Source organism: Formica exsecta, unplaced genomic scaffold (assembly GCF_003651465.1).
Source record: "Formica exsecta isolate Colony F162 unplaced genomic scaffold, ASM365146v1 scaffold171, whole genome shotgun sequence".
Lineage (NCBI taxonomy): Eukaryota > Metazoa > Arthropoda > Insecta > Hymenoptera > Formicidae > Formica > Formica exsecta.
In genome coordinates this window covers 58,520-67,583 of record NW_021849026.1, presented here as the reverse complement: position 1 = coordinate 67,583, position 9,064 = coordinate 58,520, and positions in this window count along the sequence as shown.

Here is a 9,064-nt window from a genome sequence, read left to right as displayed (position 1 = left end):
TACGCGAAGACTTAACATGGTGTGCGTGAGATCTAAATATTCTTCTCCGTGACCCGGGATGACGAATTCTATCGGGGAATCGTCCGAGAGCGAAGTCACGGGTTTGTAATGAATCCATTGCGAACTCTCGATACTAGTTTGTGTGGGCGGTAAAGAAAAGAGATCGAGTTCGCTCTTTAAACACTCGCTCGAATGCGTGTGAAGAAAGGACATGCTTATTTACCGCAAATTTTTTTGTCGTCGCTGTAATTCTCGCTGTTAGATGTGTTTAGAATATATGCCGTTTAAGAAAATATGTCGGATACGGTGCGCTTTCTATCAGTTTTACGCCGTTTCGCGGATGTCTTAAGTCTTTTCACCGTTGTGCGATTTTTTCTTCTCTTATTTTTCGATGTTTTTGTATTTGTTCTTTTTTTCCCTCGCGTCTTGCACTTTGACGAACTTTTCTTACACGCCTGGCGTCGTCTACGTAATATCGCGGATTTAGCGATGCGCGTGTTGAGCCCGCCGAAAGGAAACTGAGCTACATGCATTTTTGCATCCGACTTATAATCCGAACCCTTCATCAGGCTACTTATTTTTTCTTTAGCTTTTCTCTTAAGATTGTCGCGCGATTCTTCAAATCGGTGTTTGGCCGCTACTTTAAACGGCATATTGTTTTCAACATCTTCGATTATATTAGCACCGGCACGTAAAGCTTCTTTCCCCACAGCACGTACGCCTCTAGTTAAATAAGATAGTACACGTCTGAACAATCCTCCGAGAAAACTACCAATACCGTGACCTCGTTGATAGGGCGATCCGACGAAAACTCGCGGAATTCCACCGCCGCGACTGCCGCCGAGTTACAAAATGTAACTCGTCGTAATACGTCGAATAATAATCCATTAAAGTTTAATTTTTTATCGCGGTCTCTAATTATTTTTATGTTATCTACTCTATACGTCTAAAGTGTAATGTCACTGTCAGTGTTCCAAATTCGAATGGTATACTCTGTCCTAGTTGATCTCTTATATCTATCTCGATTGTGCGAAAAGACGTTTGACGCACGGCAATGTATTGAGTGTGCTAGAAATGCTTTATTTGAGTAGACGCAAACGCGTAATCATTTCCAGCATCAAGTGCGACTATTCGCAAAAGAGAAGATTGTAAATCGCCAGTAATATAGGGTTCGCAAATATCGCAATAGACAAAGAGCTTGTCGGGGATACCGCGCAACAAACTAGCTGGTTCGGCGGCTATTATTACTCATTCGGAAATACGTAAAATGGTGATGTACAATATAAGTTTCAACATCGTCATAAATCCAGGAAAGTAAAACGCCTGGTGTACCGGTATTATTTTTAATTTTACCATGTTTCTCATCGGTATTCTGTATATTGAAGTCTGTTTCACTAAAGAGCCACAACGGTAAATGATCCACAACGCTAGCATTGAACTTATTGAGCGTATCGAAGCCGTTTGCGACCGATAATAGCTCCAAATTGCCAATGGATATGCGAACCCACGGATTTTGCAGAGTAATTCACAGCTTCTATAATATCATGCAAAATCGAGTAAATACCCGAAGGGTATTTCCTAGCGTTGATTTTCTTGTTTGGGAACCTATCGTGAATTCTTGAATATCGATAAATCTTATGATTCCTTCTCCAGGACGTATATGAAGAAAGCTAGTCGGAAATTGAATCTCCGTGAGCGCTACTTCCCAACGTCCCTGCAAGTCTATACGTTGAGGTAATTCAGTGGTGAAACACGTGGTTTTATTCTCCGGAAAAAAACGCATGCTGCTATTACTCGGGAGAATCATATAAAATCCTTCCTCCCTCATTTTTAATTCAAAGATTTTAAACTTGAAGCGGGTATCCAAGAATCGAATTTTGAAGAATATCCTTGCCAACTAACTAATAATTGTTTATTGTTACCGCGGTGGAATGCCGGGTATGATTGTAAGCGCGAACGATATCCTGCAAAATATGTAGCGTCGTATATTTTTATGAGTAAAATATCGCCACATCCGTTCCTTGAGCGTTCTATTAAAACGTTCCACTATAGCTGCTTTAATATCGGGATTACGAGTTACGCGAAACCGAATATCTTTTTCTTTTAAGAAATTTTGTACATGCTGAGCAATAAATTCTTTACCTTTGTCGGTCTGCAAGTATACGGGTAGGCGCTCTTTGTTTCTCGAGAATATGCGTTGAAAGGCTTTTACCACTCAGGCACCTGTTTTGTCGCGTAAAGATTCTATTCAAACGAATTTACTAAGTACGTCGATAACCATTAATAGATATGAATAACCGTCATTATAGCTCTTGAGATTACGAATATCGATCAAATCAGCCTCCCATAAGTCATCGATATTTGTCACGTTATAATGTAAGCGTGGAAATTTTCGACGTACCGGACGATGTAACGTGTATGAGTCTTGCGATTTAAGCCAATCGATGACATCGTTGCGTGTGAAATTCGGTTTAGCGGCTCGCGATAAATTGTCCGTCGCCGAATAGCCGGCATAGTGCGAGGAACTGTAATACAATTTTTCGAGATCCATCATTCGAGTTTGCTCCAGTCGAGCAATCCTTTTCTTTTCTTTGTCGGAGAATCTGCGTAGCTCGTTAATGTTTTGTCGCCTTCGTCCTCGTCAGCGGATACAAATAGCGTATCACCTTCGGTTTCGCTCGTTTCGTCTACCTTACGTCTGTGCGACTTTGAACGCTCGGACGATGTTTTCGGAGTGGAACTTTGGCACGGTACCACAATTTTAATACGATGAGATCGGGCATGCGTATGTAATAAATCACGATTTCCTATAAGATTGGAAGGAGTGTCTATGTCGTGCAGTAATCGAGCAAACTGAGTTCTTCCGGTTGCTTTTACTGTTTTTCTCTCGCGTATCGCCTCGTTTATAAGTTCCGCGATATTCGAACTCGTTATGACAGCGCCGTCTATAGTTACGAGTCCTCGTCTATCCCAGCTAATTTTAGATGACGGAATATTGATCAAGTATTTTAATAGCGCTCGCGCTTTTGTAACGATACCGTTACTAACGGCCTAGCGGGCCGATCCACCGCGCGCTTTTCGAGGCTCGGCGCTTATGGCGTCCCTAAGCTCCCACCAGTGGTGCCAGAATTGAGACGCGAGCAACACGACTCCGTAATGGTGGGGATACACACACAAGCGTAAACCGTCAACTATTTTCTTTTACAAAGATGTTAAAACCATATTATTTTGTGATACTTTAATCCTTTTTATAATCCGATATTATTAATTTGATATTTCAAACAGTATAAACATAAGAAATATATATTTTTTTAAATTTCGACAGCTTTTTGCTCCTATTTTGTATGTACAGCCAAACATTCTTAAGCGTGACCTGTTTTCACTTATTAGACTTTGTCGTGTGCAAAGATAAGGAGAGATAGAAACTAGACATAGTGCGGCGAAAGACGCGCGAGGTCTCTCTTTCTCTCTCTATACGTAAAAGTCTCATTATCGGCCAATGCGTCGCAGGGCGTCGCAAAACGACGCGACGCGGCAAAAGAACAGAGATCTTTTATCGCGATGGTGCGGTATGCGCAGGCGCTGATCGACGACGTGTATTACTACGACCGGACGTGCAACGGTGGTGTGAGTAGCGTGCGACGAGTGGTAGCGACGAGTACCGAGTACCGCGACGCATCGTGACGTCCACCGCCAGTCACTGATGCCAGAATTGAGACGCGAGCAACGCGACTCCGTAATGGTGGAGATACACACACAAGCGTAAACCGTGTACATGTAATGCGCAGAGCGCTCTGCGCATTACATGTACACGGTTTACGCTTGTGTGTGTATCTCCACCATTACGGAGTCGCGTTGCTCGCGTCTCAATTCTGGCATCACTGGCTCCCACACCCGTGTCGCGGCCCCACCGTAGAGACCACCCCACCACACGTCGAATCGCGTGAATGGAAGGCCGGCCGCCGGTATATAAGGCGGTCCGGCAAGCGTATCGCTACCAGTTCCCGATCCTGAGTCCTATCTCGTACAACTCCTGATCCGAAACCTATACCGCGTTACACCAGGCTACGGGCTACCCGTAGTTACGCCGGGTTACCCGGTTGCTGGGACGGCGCACCCTTAGTTTATAAGATCGTAAAGCGCTCCGCGCACAGTTCAACCTGAACGACCGTTCGTCTACCCCGCGACCGTTTCTACCGTAAGACCACTTTGGTCTCCGTGTACCTTTCTGTATAAATACCGCGACCTGTTATATTGTAATACCGCTTTGTACATATACCGCGACCTGCTACATTGTAAGACTGTTTGTACATATACCGTGACCAGTAAGACCGCTCCGCGTCTTGATAGACCCTAGTATCGCCTTGTATATACCGCGCATTGTCCTAATAGAGTAAATTAGCCAGATTAGAATTATCGCCAGTGTCGCGCCGACTCCACCTTTACGCACGGCCTTCAGACTACAATAGCGCGCTAGTCCTTCTAAGGATAAGGTAGTCAAGCGGTTGGAATTATATTGAAGGCCACACGACACCCCGTAGTGTTTAAGATCAATTCTGTTCGTCTTAGAATAAAGATAATTGCTGCATGCAAACACCGCGACCCCCGACCACACCCGCATGAGCCGCACTCGCTTCCCGAGCTCCACGTGCACCAGCCACACGCGAAACTCCGTACGCGAATTTCTGTACGCACCGCTCTTGCATGTCGCATTGTAAATAACAACCGCTCACGCGAAACTCTATACGCACCGTTCCCGCATGTTGCATTGTACATATAAAGGTGGGTATGCATTTAGCAAACGAACACCGAACTAACAGCGAATGCGAAACTTCTTGAACGTTTTTCTCGCACGAATTGTCTTTGATGTACCGCCTCATGAGGGAACCGAGCCGAATGCGAATCGAACGTTCTGTTCGCATTCGCTTTGGCGTATATATCTGCCGAATGATAACAATGAACGTTTGCATTCGCTGTTCGTTCGCTAAGTGTATACCCACCTTAAGACCTAAGGGCCAATTTCACCAAGTCCGGTTAGATTAACCGACGGTTAAAATTAGCAGGGTGGCCAACAGAAAATAGAGGTGAAGGAAAACCAAGCATTCTTATCATTTCAGTTGGAACCCTGCTAATTTTAACCGTCGGTTAATCTAACTGGACTCCCTTCTAAGGGTAGGCCGCAGAAAGTGCCGACGCCCCGTCCTTCTAAGGATAAGGTAGTCGGGCAGTTGGAATTACATTGAAGGCCATGCGACACCCCGTAGCATTTCAGATCAATTCTGTTTGTCTTAGAATAACAATAATTGCTTGCATGCGAATACTGCGATCGCAGAACACGTCCGCATGAGCCGCGCTCGCTTCCCGAGCTCCACGCGCACCAGCCACACGCGAAACTCTGTACGCGAATTTCTGTACGCACCGCTCTTGCATGTCGCATTGTAAATAACAACCGCTCACGCAAAACTCTATACGCACCGTTCCCGCATGTTGCATTGTACATATAAAGGTGGGTATACATTTAGCAAACGAACACCGAACGAACAGCGAATGCGAAACTTCTTGAACGTTTTTCTCGCACGAATTGTCTTTGATGTACCGCCTCATGAGGGAACCGAGCCGAATGCGAATCGAACGTTCTGTTCCCATTCGCTTTGGCGTATATATCTGCCGAATGATAACAATGAACGTTCGCATTCGCTGTTCGTCCGGTGTTTGTTCGCTAAGTGTATACCCACCTTAATATAGCTCAGTGTTAGATTTTGATAATCGCTTGAATAAACATAAATGTTGGACCGCATTAAAACGAGGAAAAGTAAGTTGGAGTTTCCCCCTTCTCCCGAATCCTGGCACCGGCGAGCCTTGATCCGCGGCGTACGGAAAAGGTAAACCGTTACACTTTGTCGCGATAAGATTTCGGTACACTACCGAGTATTTTTTTGATCATTTCAGCCGATTGTGCACGTTTTTCCCGAAACTACTACTACTACTAGTACTACTACTACTACTACTAGCGCTACCGTCGCCGCGGCCGCTGTTAATTAAAGTTGACGTTTCCATAAATTCGTTATCGCCGACATCAAAATTCGTGTCTTTGTTTTGCTCGTCATTATTGTCCTCGTCGTTACCCTGTGTATCATTGCGTGAGCGCTGTTTTGCTTCCCGAACAAAGTGAAGATAACGTTGGAGTACTTCCTTACACAATTTCCATCTTTTGTCCTCGCCGACGGGAGTCTCAAGGTTAAGAATACGCCACATCTCCGCGTCGAGTCGCGATAGATTCCCGCTGTCCGCGGACATTGAAACATTGCAGAAATGTTGCAGAAACGATCGTGAAATATTTCTGTAATATTGTTGAAAGGTGTAATATTTCAAATGGAATATTGCAGCAATGTATCAGAAATATTACATGCCGAGTGGGAGATGATATTTTCGGTTGCTGCTGCATTCGTTGCATTCTCTCGAGATTTTCCGTAGATATCAAAACCATTTTCTTAGCCCTCTCCATTGTTCAAAGTTCTGGTGCACTAATACTTTTCTTTTTATTATTATTTTTTTTACCTGTACGGAAAATGCAGGAATGTTTAAGGTTGTATTTTTTCTTTTTTACACGCCGATAATTCGGGATAATATAACACCTAGTATAGGGCCAATAAGATAAGGTAAAAATCCGCCACGTTGCATTAACATCTTTCTTTTAGCCTTCCAATTACCTTCTTTTGCCGCGACACGACGTAGGATCGTTTTATGTTTGGCTAATCGCTTTTTATCGTTACACCGAAGCGGTACGTTACCCTTGAGCGTATTGAAAATGCACTCTTGAATGCATTTTATGAGCTCATTGTCGGCGGCTTGTAAGAACGCTGTTCTTTGATTTTTTTTTCTGTCCGCGACCTTGATGAAAGAGATTTTGCGAGATGAGTATAACACTGAGATTTTTATGATGACTTCCTTTGGTAAACAGATCTACGATAGCGTCGCATGACAAAGATTCCCTCATAAGATCGTCAATTATTATTAATTTTGGCGAAAGCAGATCGTTGGAATAATCTTCCGGACGCGGTAATTCCTTGCGAAATTCGATAATATCTTTTTCCGATTTTATTAAAGCATTATTATCGTAATCGGTCTTTTGTGTTTTTTTCTCTTTTTCTTCTTTTTCACTTGCGGCGCATTGTAAACGTTGATACGCATCTTGCCACTCGGTCGCGCTAGCGTTTTCCCGCACGCGTACAAGCGGAAAGCACCGCGGGCGATTAGCTGATAAGTAGCCGCGGGAACGATGCTAGTAAGCGTATTCGCGGGGATGCGCTCGCGTCAGCGTTTTTTGAGCACCGCTGCTTACGAGCTTATAGACTGTGCTCTATGTGTGCTTACGCTAGAAATAAGGCGCTCGTCTAAATATTTTTTTCATACAGTTATACTGTATGAATTAAATGGATCATTCGGGACGAATGACTAGGTCAGGTATGGCCGAAGCTGTAAGACGCTATAGGGCTTATAACCCATTCGGCATAACTTTCTGCTGCCATCTGTATTGCGCGCGCAGCCGTTGTCTCATTGCATGCCAACTCGACAACAGCGCCTTCATTTGTTAATCACTTGGCAACCTGTGTTTGTTGTGTTAATAAACAACCAGTTCTAGCAAATTCCTTCACGCCTTCATTCCTGACACATTAAAATCTCATTACCCCTCGGTACATCCTACAGAATTATGACCCGCGAGGGGGGATTTAAGGCGGCAGGAGGCACGAACCAAGCATCCATCTCTTCCGTGGCAGCGGCACTGTCGTGTCTGTGTAGGGCGTTTACACACTTCCTCAGCCCGACAAATAATTGTTAGAAAACAACATTTGCGGGTCTGAAAAAATATGCGAGGTACAAGTGGCTGAATCGGGAATCGAACCCGAGTCTTTCGCTTTCCGGGCAACTGCTCTTACCACTGAGCTATTCAGACCTCGCACCTTACGCCACTCTAACACAGTACATACGACTTCAGAGCGATGTTGGAATCTCGCTCAATGGATGCAGTGCCGATTGTCACGGAGAGACGAAATCCCCAGCACGTCTCCAGATCGGTCCAAATCATAACGATTGAAAATTGGCGCCCGTAGCCGCTCAGCGATGAGTCTTGACTCACCACCAGTATGAATGGAAGCCTCCTCGAGTAGTCCATCCTAAACCACTACGCCTAAGCAGCCCCCTCTTCTGCTCCCAATTAATAATACGATCTTCCACCGTCACCACGTGGTGGATCTAGTGGACAGATTACCAGCACTTACGCTCAGCTATCATCCGATATTAATTTACGATGGAATATTCTTTGCACGCTAATAAAGAAGTAAAGGAGATAATAGAATGGGGTAAAAGAAAAAATACTCTGTAATTTCAAAGTTGGAAAAAATTTCATGTTTATTGATAATAAATTTTACTTTTTTCGTAAAATTAACAATTGCGTTTTAAAATTATACGCGTAATTTCATTAAATCCTAGTGAAAGTAATTTTTCGAATACAATATTGAAATATACATCTAAAAATGTTAAATTCCTTATTTGCGTTTGTACATTGCGTTCAATTTCTTGGAAATTACCACTAACTATGAGTTTTATAATTTTAAGGGCATACGTTGTCGATAGTAATAAGTATCGCTGTTCGTTTCTTCTATCGATGTCGATCTCGTTGTCCGATTTGCTAATATCGCAAACGTGTGTAGATCTAACAAAATCGGTTACATTCTTCTGATCACTGGAAACTTCTTTCGTGGCAGCCATTGTTATCACTTTTTGAATAAAACTGAGAGAGCAGTAGTCACAACAATGTCGAATTCTTGTATCGTAGCCGAAATGAAGACTTCGTACAGGCAAACTCGAAAAGAAAAGTGGGGGAAAAGTTTGCATAGACAACTAAATAACAGGAAAAATCGTGATTTTTCATGTTCAATCTTGTTCAACTCGCTAAAAATTACGCGGAAAAACATCTAGAATCATCTAGAAATTAGATACGTTACAAGGGAAAAATGTTTCTCTAAACTTTTTCTCTAAATACATTTGCAATATGTTATAAAGG